This window comes from Balaenoptera acutorostrata, chromosome 13 (genome assembly GCF_949987535.1).
Source record: "Balaenoptera acutorostrata chromosome 13, mBalAcu1.1, whole genome shotgun sequence".
Lineage (NCBI taxonomy): Eukaryota > Metazoa > Chordata > Mammalia > Artiodactyla > Balaenopteridae > Balaenoptera > Balaenoptera acutorostrata.
The window spans coordinates 23,955,093-23,972,092 of NC_080076.1; the positions used below are offsets into that span (position 1 = coordinate 23,955,093).

General features: G+C 41.1%; 1 protein-coding gene across 1 annotated transcript in view; it reads left to right on the forward strand.

Annotated features, from left to right (window-relative positions):
- Nucleotides 1–8,972: 8,972 nt before the first annotated feature.
- Nucleotides 8,973–17,000, forward strand: part of MRO (maestro) — a 39,869-nt gene continuing 31,841 nt past the window's right edge. Inside the window, exon 1 of the mRNA XM_057526909.1 lies at nucleotides 8,973–9,056. The gene's annotated coding sequence lies outside the window, so the exon portion shown is untranslated. The remainder of the gene's footprint in view (nucleotides 9,057–17,000) is intronic.

Here is a 17,000-nt window from a genome sequence, read left to right on the forward strand (position 1 = left end):
GGGAGCATTCTGTTTTAACAGGCATCCAAAGGGAAGTAGAATATCTTTCCTTTCTTACACTTGAACCAAAATTAAATTGCACAGAACAACATGGAATAAATGATTAGTCCTAAACAATGCAACCTTGCAAAAATTATATCTGGATTCTAACTTACTAAGGGCACCAAATGGTGCAAACAGAATCTGTTGTTCATATCTTTGTGCCTGCAATTAGAAATGATGAACCATAAGCTTTATTCATAAAATACCAGATCGGGGTACTTAATCTTTTGTGTGCAATGGACACCATTGACAGTCTGGTGAAGCCTACAGACTCCTCAGAATGTTTTTTTAAATGCATAAAATAAAATACATAGAATAACTGAAGAATCCAATTATAATGAAATAAAGTTATCAAAATATTTTAAACCTCAAATTTCTGGTATAATAATACATATGCTACTTTATATTGCATTAAATAAAAATCTAACGATGGGTCTAATAACTAGTAAAGATGAGTATAAATGATATTACACAGTACCTGCAACAACTGGAAGGTGATACGAAAATTCATGGTTTCTATAATCGTAGCAGTTTGTTACCTACATCCATAATTGAAGAAAATGCTAAATTCCAGGTAGAGATTAGTGAGAATAAATATATTTTTCTTAGTCCAAGTTCAGATACTACCTATGGTTAAGAACCCCCCTGTACTAGGCTATTTTGGTCCGAGTTCAGCTAAGAACCTCGTTCTACCTGTTGGCAATTTACGAGTTCAACTTTCGATATTGGAAAATAGTTTCCTGTAGCAATTTCTGTTGTCAGAGCTCCAATTTCAAGGTTATGTGGAGACATTCTCTGTCAAAAGGTCTTTTGTGACTTTCAGTAAATTTTACTCCATTTTAATTTGTTGAGCGTTGCTTGGGACAATGTTACCTGGGCTTTCCTGTAGTCTGGTGACTCAGAATTATGACACAAATGCAGATTTACCTGTCTAGCATTGCAGAGGTTGCTTTCAAGTGGAAAGGTGGCCAAATTTCCCAGTCTCCAAGGTCTGTAATTTAGGAAACTTCTGTTAGTCATCATCTGTTCTTTGTTAAGAGGAATTTGTTCACGTCTCTCCCTGTGCCAGAGGCACGTATTGTTAGACGTATTAAGAAAGTAATTTATTCCTGACATTCTTACTCTTGGAGTAATTGTTCTGGAATACATTTTTGAAAGCTTCCATGAAGATTTTTTTTAAAAGCATTTTCAATTTTTTTTCTTGGTAGAAAAATGTATTTTAGCGCCTTTTGTGAAGAAAAATGATTTTTACATTTTTAGATTTCATTCACATTTTCTGAATAGACATGAAAAGCAGCAGTAGTCCTTATGTAAGTTTGGGGAAGGAATAGAATGTTATTTCATGCCAACTGTGAAAATAACATTCAATAAGCATTATTGCCAACAGTGAGAAAACGGAAATTGAACTCTCTGTCATGAATTCAGCCCATTCCGTACTTATTAGGGGAGAAAGGAGAAGTTAGAAGAAAATGTGACAAGGAACATTCTGGAGCTCATTTTACTCTGTCCAAATAGGGGAGCTGGACTCGTCTCCATGCTGCCAAGCCCTTTCAACAAACAGCCTACGTCTCTGCTCTCTCCTGTGAAACCGTTCCCTTCTTCATTTCATACAATCTGGCTTCCATCTCCACAATGTTTTTTTAAAACTGTGCAAAACTTCCTCTTTTTTAGTAGAATTCAACCATATTTTTTTAGTCCTCAACTTTCTTATTCTTTCAGCAAAATTTGACCCCATGGACTTGTCTTTCCTTCTTGAAACTCTTTTTGTTGTCCCTGGCACAATACTTCTCTGGATCTCTGGCCTCACCTTTGCCATCTCCTCTTCTTCCTGCTCCATAATGAAGGGTGACCCCCAAGGTTCAATCCTAAATGTAACCCACTGAGATGACCCACAAATCTGGGTCTTATGCTGAGTTTTCACCTTTGATCCTGTTCTTTTCCCCCCAAAAGGCTCCAGTCATTCAGTAAACATTTTTTGAGTGCCTACTTGGTTTCAAACAAACATTTGGTTGTCCCCACCCTCAAGGTGGGTTCAGGTGACGGAGGTGGCAGGGCAGGTGAAGGACTGCAGAGTGAAGAGAGGTGGGAAGCAGACACATCTGCAGGTAATTATGTCAGTACAGTAACAGAAAGAGCATTACAATGTATAATGGGGACACAGAGAAGACACACCTAACCCATCTGGGATAGGGGTGAGGAAACTCATTCATTTAATTTAATTGTATCATATTTTTTTCTTCCAGTTTTATTGAGATATAATTGACATACAGCACTGCTCAAGTTTAAGGTATTCAGCATAATGTCTGGACTTACATATATCATGAAATGATGACCAAGGTAAGTTTAATGAACATCCATCATCTCATATAGAGACAAAAGTGAAGGAAAACTCATTAATTTTAATTCAAACATTAATTAACATTCATTCAGCAAACTGTAGCAAGGACCTACTATCTGTCAGTTATCAAGCCAGGCACTAAGGCTGCAAGATAAGCCTAGTTCTTGCCTTCATGGAGCTTACAATCTACTAAGTGGGAGAAACAGACATTAAACAAGTCATACAATTTTATAATTGAGATAAGTTCTCCAAAGAGATAAGCACAAAGTGCCAGAGAGTGTTTAATAGGGGGAGGTAATCTGGCTTAGGAATCAGTGAAGGCTTTCCTGGGGAAATGACATTAAAGCTGAGGCCTGAAGCTGAGCAGAAAATGGGCAAAGTGAAGAAAGAGTATTCAGGGTGTATGATGACTCCAAAGAAGGAGACTTTGACAGAGGACTGTTTGATTGATACCAGGATGATGAGGTGAGAGGGACAGGCACAAGATGATTTGCAGAACCTTGAAGTTAAATAATTTAGCCTTTAAATTGTTTAACAAAAACAAATTATTATTCAAAAAACAAAGACCAGGGCTTCCCTGCTGGAGCAGTGATTAAGAATCCACCTGCCAATGCAGGGGACACGGGTTCGAGCCCTGGTCCGGGAAGATCCCACATGCCGCGGAGCAACTAAGCCCGTGCTCCACAACTACTGAGCCTGTGCTCTAGAGCCCGCGAGCCACAACTACTGAGCCCGCGTGCCACAACTACTGAAGCCCGCGCGCCTAGAGCCAGTGCTCTGCAACAAGAGAAGCCACTGCAATGAGAAGCCCCCGTTCGCACAACTAGAGAAAAGCCCACGCACAGCAACGAAGACCCAATGCAGCCAAAAATAAATTAAAAAGAAAAAAAGCGTCGTTGGTTAAAAGAAAAATGTAAGAAAATGGAAAGTGATCATTCTTTGGTCAGATCTCAGGAACAGGAGAGTGTTAGAAATGCGAACCACCTACTTGATAGCGGGCAGCTCAACTGTTCTGTGAGCATTTCCCACTCTTGGGGTGAAGGTCCGGCCAGAGGGGGCAGAGTAGTGAGCTTTGATAGGCTTTGCCTCTGGAAACAGAGTCTGGAAACCCCCTAAGACCATGACCTTTTGAACACTGTAAACTATGCACTGTGTATTTATAGAGAACTACTGTTTCCTGTGCCATGGGAGTGGCTATAAAACCCTTCCTAGGAAAAGTGATTAAGTTTGGTGGGTTTTTTTTGTGGTGTGACTAGTCCTCATTATCTTTTTTTTTTAATTTTTATTGAAATATAGTTGATTTATAATGTGTTAGTTTCAGATGTAAAGTGATTCAATTATATATATATTATATCTATCTATATTCTTTTTCAGATTCTTTTCCATTGTAAGTTATTACAAGATACTGAGTATAGTTCCCTGTGCTATACAATAGGTTTGATTAGGGTTTTTTTGACTTAATTTTGGCTTTGGTGGCAACTTTTGGATAAGGAGGGGAACTCTGGCTTCATCCCTGGACTTTGTAGCAAAGATGGATGGAGATCCTGGCATTTAATTAGGCTCAAGAGAGAAAGAGTTAAGGGGTTTTGTTTTTTTTTTAATTCAAAAGATTTTATGAGATACAGTCTAATGACAGTATGAAAAAAGTCAAAGCCCACAGCAGTCTTAGTTAACAAGGAAACATTGTGATTTAGATGCTACACGTAAACTCCTCCGAATATGAGGGCATTGTGCTCTCAGTGGACCACAGTATCTACACATAAAAATCTAAGGAGTTTCTCAGAGTCCAAAGCACTGTGGTCAGGGTGACGACCCATACCTGTCCATAATAATGATCTGTTTAGTTGAGTAAATGGGAAGCATTATTCAGTCATCCAAAATATCTTCATCCAGGTTGATATCTGTTGTGTCAATATCTTCTAATTCTAAATTATCCAAATCTACTTCCAGTTCAAGTAAACTCTTTTCTTCTTTGTTGGCCGTGGGGGGACCCACAATAACAGGAGTAAGAGAAGCACGTTTCCCGTCAAGTTCCTGCTGAGCTGCAGATCTTGAGGGCTGAAAGCCTTTTGCCTCTTCCATAACATTTCTTTCTTCATTTGGCATGACAAGTGGGTATTGTTTGGCCAGCCACAGGTCAGCCTAAGCCTAAGCAACCCCAAGGGCTGCTTAGTAGAAAGGTCTGGAGGCTTCCTGACCTGGGAGAGAGATGTTTATCAAGGGTTGAGGAATCAGAAAGAAAAACAATCTTGATGTGTGGAAAGGCTAAGTGTTCTATTTTGAACCCTCCAGTCTGAGATGCTGGCTCTATGAAGATAGTCTAGTCGTGGGGAGCAAGACCTGGACTGATGGGGCTCAATGGTTAGAACAAAGCTAGCATCAAATGAAAATAAGCTCTGAGTTGGGAAGGATGGTCAGACAGGCAGTATATGGGTGATATGCCTCTTATCTAAGACGGAGTGTTCTGCCCCATGACCCTGCTGACTCAGGCTAAGTTGCTTTATCAAGACACTGTCCTGGGTGAGGGAGGAACAGCCTGGCACTGTGACAGCTGGCATAGCTTTGTCGAAGAAGAAATGATTTGGCTGAATAAGATGTTCCAGTGATTTCGCTGTAGGAATGAATCTGCTCATTTGCAGTGGAGAAAAGTTCCTGACTAAGTCAGTCAGCTGACTGCCTTCAGAGGGATAGAGCTTATATCCTAGAGAAGGAATTAACGTGGCTTCTTAGAGTGCAAGCCTGTCTGCAGTTATTGCATATACACGGCTAGCTCTGACTTCTTTCTGGTAGCAGGTAAACACATTCAACAAGTGGACTTGAAATGCAACAGGAAAGAGAAGAAGGAAAGGCTATGAAGCAAAGCATCTTCCATAAAGAAAACGTTCCCAGACGCATCCCTCTCCCTCCTCTATCTGCCCCTTGTTTGTTTAGACATAATCTCTTTCATTCATCAGCTGGCTTTTTAACCCAGCTCTCTTTTCTTTTCTGCTTCTTCGCTTTCTCCTGAATACTCCCTTAGAGGACTTCTCCAGGTAGGAAGTCCTCTCCTTTAAGTAACACACGTCTTTTTTATTTTTTTTTGTCTTCCCTTGCTTCATTCTTCCCTCAAATTACTGAGAATCCATCTCCTGTAGGATCCTCTGCTAAATGTGCCTGGCTACACATGAAATCCAAAGACTTGATTCTTGACACCAAGGACTTTACAACTGAGTAGAGAAATAAGATTTTTTTACATCCTTTACCATAATATTGGTGCTGGAAGGTGGAAGAAACTGGAAAGTGCAACAAAATAGGGTGAAACAAAACTGAGGAAGTTCAAAAAAGGGCAGATTGCTTCTTGCTGGAAGGGGTGGGGAAGACTTCCTGGAGTGGGGGACATTTGCATTAAGCCTTAAAAACTGGAGACAATTTAAACATGTAGAAATGGGGCATTCTATCTGTATTATACCAAATGCATACACTTAACAACGTTCATGTTTCTCAGTCTCCTTTCAGAGTGCAGAAAGCACAGACGTGGGATTTGTAAAAAGGAAGCTGATGGTAAATAAGCAGTTTTAAGTGTTGTGTGTTGTTATGGCTCCATCCTCACCTTCAGAATCAGAGAACCTCCCCGTCGTCAGCTGTCAGTTTGGATAACTGGTGGTGGTGTAGCAGAAAGAATGCAAACATCCTCTGATGGATGGATGGACCCAATTACCCTTACTTCTTTTTTTTTTTAATTGAAATATTGTTGACTTATAATATCATATTAGTTTCAGGTGTAAGCATAGTGATTCAGTATTTTTACAGATTATACTCTCTTAAAACCTATGACAAAATTATGGCTGTAATTCCCTGTGCTGTATCCTTGTTGCTTATCTATTTATACACAGTAGTTTGTATCTCTTAATCCCATACCCCTAATTTGCCCCTTCCTCCTTCCCTCTTCCCTTTGGTAACCACTAATTTTTTCCTACATCTGTGAGTCTATTTTGCATATACATTTATTTGTATTTCTGTTTAGATCCCACATATAAGTGATATCATGCAGTATTTTATTTCACTAAGGTTAATATTCTCAGGTCCATCCATGCTGCTGCAAATGGCATTATTTCATTCCTTTTTATGGCTGAGTGGTATTCCATTGTCTATATACCACATCTTTATCCATTCATCTGTTGATGGGCATTTGGGTTGCTTCCATATCTTGGCTATTGTAAATAGTGCAGCTATAAACATTGGGGTGGAATGTATCTTTTGAGTACTTCTATTTAATTTTAATATATCTTCCAATGCTGAAATTTTAGATTTTATATTTATGGATGATAAAATGGTGGATTTACTCATATCCTTATGCTGCAGATAGGGAAGCTGGATTTAATACATCCTAGGTCACGTAGAGGAAAAGAAATGATGTCAGGATGATAACAGATATCAGTCTGTGACAAAGTTTTCACTAGTCTGTGGTGAAATGAGAAAAATAAAGAGGCTGCAGTGAGTTTTTTTTTTTTTAATAAAGTAAATGTATTAAACACAAGGATTATCCTTTATCCAGAGATTAAATTTTTGGTCTTAAAATGTCGTGTTAAAATGATATGATGGTAATTATGGTACATTTAGCCAATATCATATTATGCAGCCATTAAAAATGATGATTGTGAACACTAATTTAAAATAGAAAAAAGTCTGTGCTATAAAGCTAACTAAGAAAAGCAGGAGTAATGTACAGCTTTGTAAGAATTTCTGGAAAGGAAGGACTAGAAAGGAACACACAGAAAAATTGGTGATTATGGGATTATAATAAATTTCTCTTGCTTCCTAAGTTTCTGCAACATTAGATGGCATTTTATAATTAAAAACATTCTTTAAAATAATCCTTTCACAATGAGAAAAAAAGAGCCAGAAAAGAGATGAGAAAAACGACGATGAATAAACTTGGTCTGATTCATTCATAGATCAAAGATCAGAAATAGTTTGCCAAGATTAAGTGCAATAAAGAAATAAATAACTAGCCAAAAAAAAAAATGATATGATGGTAACTGTTGATAGCATGGTGGTGCTAAAAATAAAAATCTCCTTTTCTGAAGATTCCACAGGAATACACTGGAGATAAGAGAATTTACTGGCCTGTGTACTCTTAAAACTAAATGCTCAAACTAATAAACTTGCTAATTTAAGGAGCAGAGGATGGTTTTCTAGAATACGGAATAAAATAATATCAGAATTTGAAGGGAACACAGAGATCATCTAGTTTGTGCAACCCCCTCATTTTACAGATAAGGAATCTGAGGTCCAGAAATGTCAAGTGACTGCCCCAGTTATGTGTCCTTTTATTTTTATATTTTCAAGTGGCTCTATTTAAAGTGTATCTGACTTGTGTGTGAGTGTATGTGATCAAACAAAACAATGTGCTTTTGTCAGACAGGGTATTTATCATAACCTCAAATTATGTACAGTAAGTGAAAAGGGTTCCTGGACCCAATTCCAACCTGTGTCCATGGAGGCTTCCCCACATCCAATTCTCGGATGCCAGCAGGGTGTCCTACAATTCAACTCAGTCTGACACTCTCTACCTGGAGATAGAATCAGATTCCACAGGTTAAGTGCTCAGTCCCACAAGACCACCCTCCACTTCAGAGGCCAAGAGCAAGTCCAGGTTGTTACCTGTGCTTCTGACTGACCCCTTCCTTGGGTTCAATTAATTTGCTAGAACGGCTTTCAAAACTCAGAGAAACATTTTACTTGCTAGATTACCAGTTTATTATGAAAGGATATTAAAGGGCATGAATCAACAGCCAGATGAAGAGATACATCGGGAGAGGTCCCCAACAAAGGAGCTTCTGTCCTTGATGTGCTTGGGGCCTGGCTCAAGGGCATACAGAAGCCTTCTTCTTCCCCAACATGAAAGCTCTCCAAAAAGGACCAAGAAGCTGTCCTTTTTGGGTGTTTATGGAGGCTTCACTACATAGTCATGATTGACTAAATCATTGGCTAAAGGCAATGGATTCAACCTCAAGCCCCTCCATGCTCCCCAGAAATGAGGAATGTGAGGTGGGGAGTGGGACTGAAAGTTCCAACCCTCTAAACATGGGGTCGGTTCTCCTGGCAACCAGCTCCACCCTCGGGTGGGATCCAAATGTCACCTTCCCTGAAGTATTTTCAGGAAGAGAGGACAAGAAGCCAAATATCCCATTGCTCTTATCGTTCAGGAAATTCCAAGGGTTTTGGGAGCTGTGAGCCAGGAACTGTGGATAAAGACCAAATATATATTTTTCCTATAAATCACAATATTGCAGTCAACTTTAAGAAATGTTTGACATCAATTCCTCTGAGTCTATACTACTGTTTATAAGTAGTCATGAAATAATTGTGTTTTGTTGTTCTGCACTCAAGAAGGATCTCAAGAGCTTACATGACCAGGCAAAGCACTGACCTGTCAAAATGCCCTTCCTGTGCTTCCTCACCTGTACAAAAGCAAAACATCCACACCCCTCATTAACTTCTCTGTTCCAGTAAATATAATCAAATGAGTGATATGACCTGCTCCGTGGGCTTCAGGGTTTGTTGTTGGTTCATTTGGTGAATTTACTCCCTGCCTACTCTGTGTGACAATGGGGGATCATCAAGACCAGCCTTGCCATCCAGGAGTTGAAAGTCTAGTGGAGGAGTCTCATTTACAAAGGACTTCAAAAACCTGGTAGGGGATTACAGACTGATGTTGGAGGTGCCAGGGGGCTGCCACTCGATGTGTTTGTGCTGAGGAATGACTCAATGAAGATGCCGTTTCAGGGGTATCCAGCATGGATGTATCAAGCAGATGGGATGGAGAGGAGCTTAGAGTCAGATGTGATGATCGGCGTGTGGTTACTGAGGACCTGCCCTGGCTGAGGACAGAAGAAGGGAGGATGTGAGACTTTTCAAGGAAATAATGCCTAGAAATTGATGACTAAAGGGATAAGGGAGGTAAAAAAGAAGAGTGAGTCAAAGGTGCTTCTTTTGGAATTTTAAGTGACTGAGAAATTGCTGATGTCATTAGACAAAGCTAGGGAAGTTGGGAAAGAAGACTTTTCCCTAAACTGAGGGGGGGAGAAACCATGGGTCCTAGTACTTCTTGCTTCTCCTTGTTGACATGAATCTGTCTGTATTTTCAGGATTCCCTATTTCAATGAGTTCATCTGAAAGCCAATTAACGCTGTTAATGGTAGCTTCCTATTTTATTCTTAATAGATAATTACATCATAGAGAAGCAAGAACATAATCTGTATGTAAATTCTGGATTATCCTTTTTTGACTACCTCTCAAAAATGGACAATATCTGTCTTTGTTTCAGCTGAGAGAGAGGTATCCGACTGGGCAGAGGTGTGTACATTTGCAGCCTCCCTGTCTTTTTCTCCGTTGAGGATGGTGCACATTTCTGGTTTTATTCTTGGACCTGAAGAGCTGGAAATATGGGCGTGGACTGGCTTGTCAAGCCAGAAGGGGCATGAACTGAAACAGGAGTATAATAGCAACTTTGACCATGCTCTGACTTTTGAGTCTCAAGAAGTGCTGTTGGGCCAGTTCCCAGATTATAGGACTGGAATATCTTTGCACAGCAAAGCAAAGTCCAAGCAAGTGGCTATAAGCCTCTCTCACTGATAGGAATTCGGCCCTAGCAGTGGGCTGTAGTCAGCTATTAAACCATAGGCAATTCTGGGTTTATTACGCTATTTTGCAACCCAGTATCTACCCCACCCCACCATGACAGTGTTTTTGAACTCTTGGAACTTGTCTCCTACCATGCTTTCTTTTATAGAAACCCCAGCACCCCAGAATAATTTTACTTATTTGTTTTTATTTGTTTTATAAAACAGTAGTGTACTGGGTGGGCATCTTCAAACCGCACAGTGATGATGCTTGAAATCTATGGTGGCTGCCAAGTGCTGTGCTTAAGGTCACTTTAGTCAGTAAAAGTAACAAAAAGTCTAAAGAAACCAGCATCTTAGGGACGTATATCATTAGAAGGGAAATCCCCCTCCCTTGTGCTTTATTTTTCAACCAAAAAACTGTATAACCCATGACATAACTTATCGTGGCATTTCCCAACGTCCTTTCTAAAGCATGTAAATAAAACTAAGTGGTGTGTCTTTTCGAAGTGGGGATACTGTGGAAGCACTTCTGAACAATTGATATCATGGTTTTTTGCTGACATTCATGTTATGAGCTAAACCCTAGGGAAAAGCAAGTGCTTTTGACTTGGATAGCTCTTCACTCCCTAAGAAGGGCACTTTGTACCTACTTCCAAGGGGGAATAAACAGGATGCATAAGTAGAAGGCTGTGACATGCTGATGAACCAGAGTACAAGAAGCAAATATCTAGCAGCACAGTCATACAGTTGGGATAGCCAATGGGAATTATTGACAGATGGAAAAATTCTTGGGATATTAATTCTTATTTTGACACAAAAGAATTAGTATAACTGAACAAGTTATACTGTCGATCAGTATCTCAAATTCCTCCCTGGAGGAAGCCCTGTGGTTTTTCTCAGCTGGATTCTAGCCCTGGACTAATCTCCAGACCTCAGTTTCCTCAAACTGGGGGTGGCAAATGCAAAGTGACTGGTAATGGGTGTGGGAATTCTTTTGGGGGTGATAAAAATGTTCTATATTTCATTGTGGTGTTGGTTGTGAAGCCAAGCAAGACCCTGTGGGGCCTTCCCAGGTACAAAAGCCCATCTGTTTCTTGTTTGTAGCAAAAAGGCTTTAGTCTCCTAGGCCTTCCCCTAGTTCCAAAGACACATCAGTTACTAATTAGGAAAGTGAGGGAATGCAGAAACAAGGGAAAAGCAGTTAAGCAAAAAAAGGATTTTTTAACATTTATTTATTTATTTACTTTTGGCTGCCTTGGGTCTTAGTTGCGGCATGCGGGCTTCAGTCTAGGTGTGGCTCGTGGGCTCCAGAGCACGTGGGCTCTGTAGTTGTGACACACAGGCTCTCTAGTTGTGGCATGTGGGCTCAGTAGTCATGGCGCACAGGCTTAGTTGCCCCATGGCATGTGGGATCTTAGTTCCCTGACCAGGGATTAAATCCGCGTCCTCTGCATTGGAAGGCAGATTCTTAACCACTGGACCACCAGGGAAGTCCCCAAGAAAGCTATTTCTGCACAGCTGTTAAAATTTTCTACTATGTTTCTGGGTACAATTATTGTCTTTTTAATTTTCTTCTGTTTTTTGAATATTATATAATGAGCATTTATTGCTAACTAAAACTATTTAATAAAAAAAAAGAAACAGGGGACACAAAAGGTTTATGTACTGGGAGGATCCCACTCCTGCTCAGTTTCAGAATGGTACTGTTATGGACTGAATTATGTTCCCTTCAAAATCCATTTGTTGAGGTCTTAACCTCCAGTACTTCAGAATGTGACTATATTTGGAGAGAGGGTCTTTAAAGAGGCAATTCAGTTAAAATGAAGGTCATTAGGATGAACCCTAGTCGAATATGACTGGTGTCTTTTTAAGAAGAGGAGATTAAGACACAGACACACAGAGGAAAGACCATGTGGAGACACAGGGAGAAGATGGTCATCTATAAGCCAAGGAGAGAGGCCTCAGAAGAAACCAACCCTGCCAACACCTTGATCTTGGACTTGTACCCTCCAGAATTGTGAGAAAGTAATTCCTATCGTTTAAGCCACCCACTCTGTGGTATTTTGTCATGGTCACCTGCAATGGTTACTTTTAAGTATCAACTTGGCTGGACAACCAGTGCCCATATATTTGGTCAAACATTATTTTGGACTTTCTGTGAAAGTGTTTTTGAATGAGATTAATATTTCAATCATGGACTTTGAGTAAAGCTGTTTACCCTCCCTAATGTGGGTGAGTCTCATCCAATCAATCAAGGCCTTAATGGAACAAAGACTGACCTCCCCTGAGCAAGAAGGAATTCTGCCAGAATACTGCATTTGGGCTGCAATTCTTCCCTGGGTTTCCAGCCTCCTGGCCTACCCTGCAGATTTCAGACTTGCATCTCCACAATCGTGTGAGACAATTCCTTAAAATTAATCAATAAATCTCTCTCTCTCTCTGTCTGTTTTTTTTCCTCTCTCTCTCACATACACACACATGCACACACACACATCCTATTCTGTTTCTCCGGAGAACCCTGACTCATATCTTGCTCTAGCAAACTAATACAATATGAGAATTATAATTCAATAAGGCTGTGTAAAAAAAATTTCAGAAGGCTACATCCAAAATGTTAACAATAATTATTTGGTGGTAGAATTTGGAGTGTTTTAGGTTTATTTTTAGTTTAGCTTATCCAGACTTGTGATTTTTTTGTGACCATGTGTTATTTGTGTAATGAAATTTAAGAAAAGATTTCCATTCGGAGGAATGCTTAGAAGCAAGGTCAGATAACAAAGAACCCAGAGGACACAGGGATATGGTGGGATGCATTATAATACCATTTATCATGAAGATTTGGATGAAACATAAATCAAATTACATCTACTACAGTGAGAAAATCTCAGCATACAACACAGTTAGCTTATGATATAGCTACTAAGGTTGTTCCTGGAATATGGGTAATAAACATGGGTCATTTTTCCTATCAACTCTATTTTTCTGCCATTTTCAGTAATTCATTCAGTCAGCTGGCAAGCTTTTGCTGGGCACCAGGTATGTCCAAGGACCTCGCTAAATACCAGAGATTGAAAGACAAACAAAATAGACTTACTCCAATCGAGACGTTGACATTATAGTGGGGGAGATAATATGGTACAATGTGATACGGGCTCCCACAGGGTAAGAATTGTTTGTGCCCATGGGAGGGGCTGCCAGCCTGGGAGAGCTGGGGATGAGAGGAGGCTTTTTAAATCCTCAGCACAATCCTGCAAGTTAATTATTATTACTCCATTTTGTAGATGAGTAAACTGAGACTTAGATAGGTTAGATAATTTGCCCAAATCTCTCAGGGAGTAGAAGAAAGGGATGTGAGCACAGTCTGACTCCGAAGTCCATGTTCTTTCCACTGTACTATGTGCTGTGTCTCTAATGCATTGTCGTGTGGACAAGCAAACAAGTAGGTTACATTGAAATATAATCAATTTAATTTCTACCTTGACGTAAGGACCCTGGTCTATAAACTCTCTATCATTTGTCTTAGTCTTAATTACCTTATCCTACTCTTTTACCAGTTCTCATAATTGCTAATAATTGTAACAACAATAATTAACATTTATTGTTTCCTATGTGTCAGATACTATATTCTATACTTAAGATAGTTTCTCTTGGGTCCAGTGGTTAGAACTCTGTGCTTCCACTGCAGGGGGCACAGGTTCGATTCCTGGTCCAGGAACTAAGATCCCGTGTGCTGTGAGGCCAAAAAAAGAAAAAAAAAAAAAAAGATAGGTTCTCTCAATCAATCCTCATAACAACCTAATGTGGTAAGCTGTAGAATTATCCCTATTTTATAGACAGAGAAACTGAGGCTTAGAGGTTTAAGTGATTTTAAGTGTCAAAGCTGGGATTTGATCCCAGATCTAGATTTTTTTTTTTTTTTTAAGAAGTAGTATAGGGGCTTCCCTGGTGGCACAGTGGTTGAGAATCTGCCTGCCAATGCAGGGGACACGGGTTCGAGCCCTGGTCTGGGAAGATCCCACATGCCACGGAGCAACTGGGCCTGTGAGCCACAATTACTGAGCCTGCGCGTCTGAAGCCTGTGCTCCACAACAAGAGAGGCCGCGATAGTGAGAGGCCCACGCACCGCGATGAAGAGTGGTCCCCGCTTGCCACAACTAGAGAAAGCCCTTGTACAGAAACGAAGACCCAACACAGCCATAAATAAATAAATAAATAAAAGAAGGTGAATTTCTTTAAAAAAAAAAAAAGTAGTATAGTATTTATTTTTTTTAATTTTTAAAAAATTTTTATTGGGGTATAATTGATTCAGATCTAGATTTAGCCATTTTGCTGCAGTGCCAAAAACTAGACAACTGACAGCCTAAAAACTCCTTGCTGGTTGCTGGCTTTTTTTAATTAGAAGAAGATTCTGGAATGTAATTGATCTTCCAGATCACACAGGAATGATAGCGAATTTCTCTTCAGTTTCTGAGCAGGGGCTCCTTAAGGGGGTTTCAGAGAGTCTATTTCATTTTTGTGTTGCTTCATTCATGAGTTGTCCTCCTTGGGATGCTGGGACTCTGGGTTGTACTAAGAGACAGACAAGGCTGCTGGGATGTTGGGACTTGGGACCAAGGGCACAGAAATGGACCCCGTTGCAGAGTCTGTCTGGGTAGGGGGCTTTGGTGTTCCGTCCCGCTGGAACCACACCTGTGCTCCCCACAGAAATCTAGAGGGTTCTGGACTCTCTGCACAGAACAAACTAGGGAGTGTCCACAATGACAAGACACTGGGAGAATTTGTAAGACAAGACAGTTCAGCCCCGGCTGCCTGTTGACCGGGATGCTCTTTTCCTGACTCAGGATAGGAATGGCCTCACATGAGAGGCAGGCAACAGATGTCCCTGGGGTCCCGGGGCCTGGGGAAGTCTTGGCAGAGAGGAAGGAGAACCAGCCCACAGCCAAGGGTTTGACTGGGAACAAGGCTGAGACACACCCGCAAACCCACTCACCTTCAGCATAAGGTAGATCGGGTTCAGGTCAGAGGCAAAGAGGACTTTCAGAATGTTGATTGCTTACTGTGAAAACATTCACACTTTGCCTGTTTGCCAGGGAGTTTCAGAAAGCTCAGAAAAGCAGCTAAGGTTGTTCAGACCTTGAACTGACCCAGGGTGAACTTTCATAAGGGTTGCCCAAGCTTCGGAGCTTAGTTGATAGGAACGTGCCTGACCTTCAGGGGTGGGGACTGGGGATGTGATAAGCCCCTGCTCCAGGAAGCACTCGCACACATGTCTTGGCGGCAGCTGTGAAACCTTAGAACCCTGATCCCTGCTACTGGGGCACAGGTGGTGCGCTCTATTTCGGAGTAGGGAGGGTGAGGGAGGAGGGGATCTCTGAGAGTCTTGCCCAATACCCTGGTTGCTCAGGTTATCTGTGGACCATCATGGTACCACGCCCTCTACCAGGCTGCAAGCGGTCGGAGGCTGAGTCTTAGTCACCAACTGCATTCTTCACCGGATTCCTCTGCCACAACTCCTCTGCCCGCAGCCCACTCCCAGCCCTCCCCCCACCCACTGTGCACCGCAGGCAGAGAACTTAAGAATTCATAGGACAATCTACCCCACGCAGGCAGGGAGATGGAAGAATAGAAAGGTGGTTGGGATGGTGCAGGCGCCTTTCAGCTTGGCCCAGATCTGGCAAGCTGGGTACAGCACGTGACCCTCATGGGCGCTGAGGATCGTGATAGTCCTGGACGGAGAGGCTCTGCCCGCTGAGGGACAGTGCGAATGTGGCTTCCAGGAAGAGCCAAACCTCCGGTGGCAGTGCCGGTGGGGTGGGGTCCACCATAGCCAGGAAAGATCGGCACTCAGCATCCAAGGCCTGAGAAAGGAACACTAGGGACAGGCACCTGTGACAACCTCTATGCTGGGGGCAAGGACACTTGTGCCCACCTGCTCGGGTTGACTGTGAGGGAGGGGTTTGGACCAGCAGCGGACAGATAAGTCTCTGAAGGCTCTGTTTGCTAAGGACCCATGGGCTTCACACTTTCCTACGATCTGTTCCTGGACATCGTTTAGAGACCTTAGGGTCTGTTTTATACAGCAGGTGGGGGGTTAAGCCAGATTAAAGGTTATAAAGCAGTCCTGGTAAATGGAATGACTTTCCCCTAAAAAAAGAGCATTTACCGAATCTGATTAACCTTTGAAAACCTGCTCTTGTCCTTCATTTTTACAAAATTTAAATGAGGGGTTGCAATGGTCAGTATCATACTGACATATGCAGACTTAGTATTTGTTGAGTAAATCCACAAACACACATACAAATTCGGTCAATTCAACAAATATTTGCTAGATGGCTAATAAGTGCCTTTATGAGGATTAGAATCTAGCTCAGTGGCTTAACTTTCTCCCTGTGACACAGTAAGAAATACGTTTTATGTTGTGGCTACGCACACACACAAAACTGGAAAAAAAGTTTCACCAAACGATTTTTATCTTACTAGGTGAAATGAATTCTGATTTTTCCATTCTGCTTTTTTTTCTAGTCTACTTCTTGTTTAAAAAGCTGATGAAGACCCACTGAATTGATTTCATAACCTATTAATGAGTCACAATCTGCAGTTTGGAAGCACTAGTTGATATAAGAAGTCACTGAATTTTAAGTTTCATCCATATTTAGCTAAAAGTTGAGGGAGTGAATTCAGAAGCTGGTGATCACGAGTAGACGCCTGCTTACCTGCTAGTGTTGTGTACAAAAGTGTGTCGGGAGCCACGTGGCCAAAAGGCAGAAAAATGAGTGATCTCCCATTGACCCTGAAGGAAACTGGGAAATTAAATTTCCCCTTTGGCTATCTTCCCCTAAACCAGAGATCATCATGTTAGGCAATGACTAATATACCTGTCATCACTGAAAACACAAAGACTTTCCCCTGCTAACAAATAATCTTTAACTGAAGAGTTTATGACATACGCAATTAACTAAGGGCAGACACATCTGAACGAGTCCCTCGAAGATACACTCAAACCAGAAACTGCT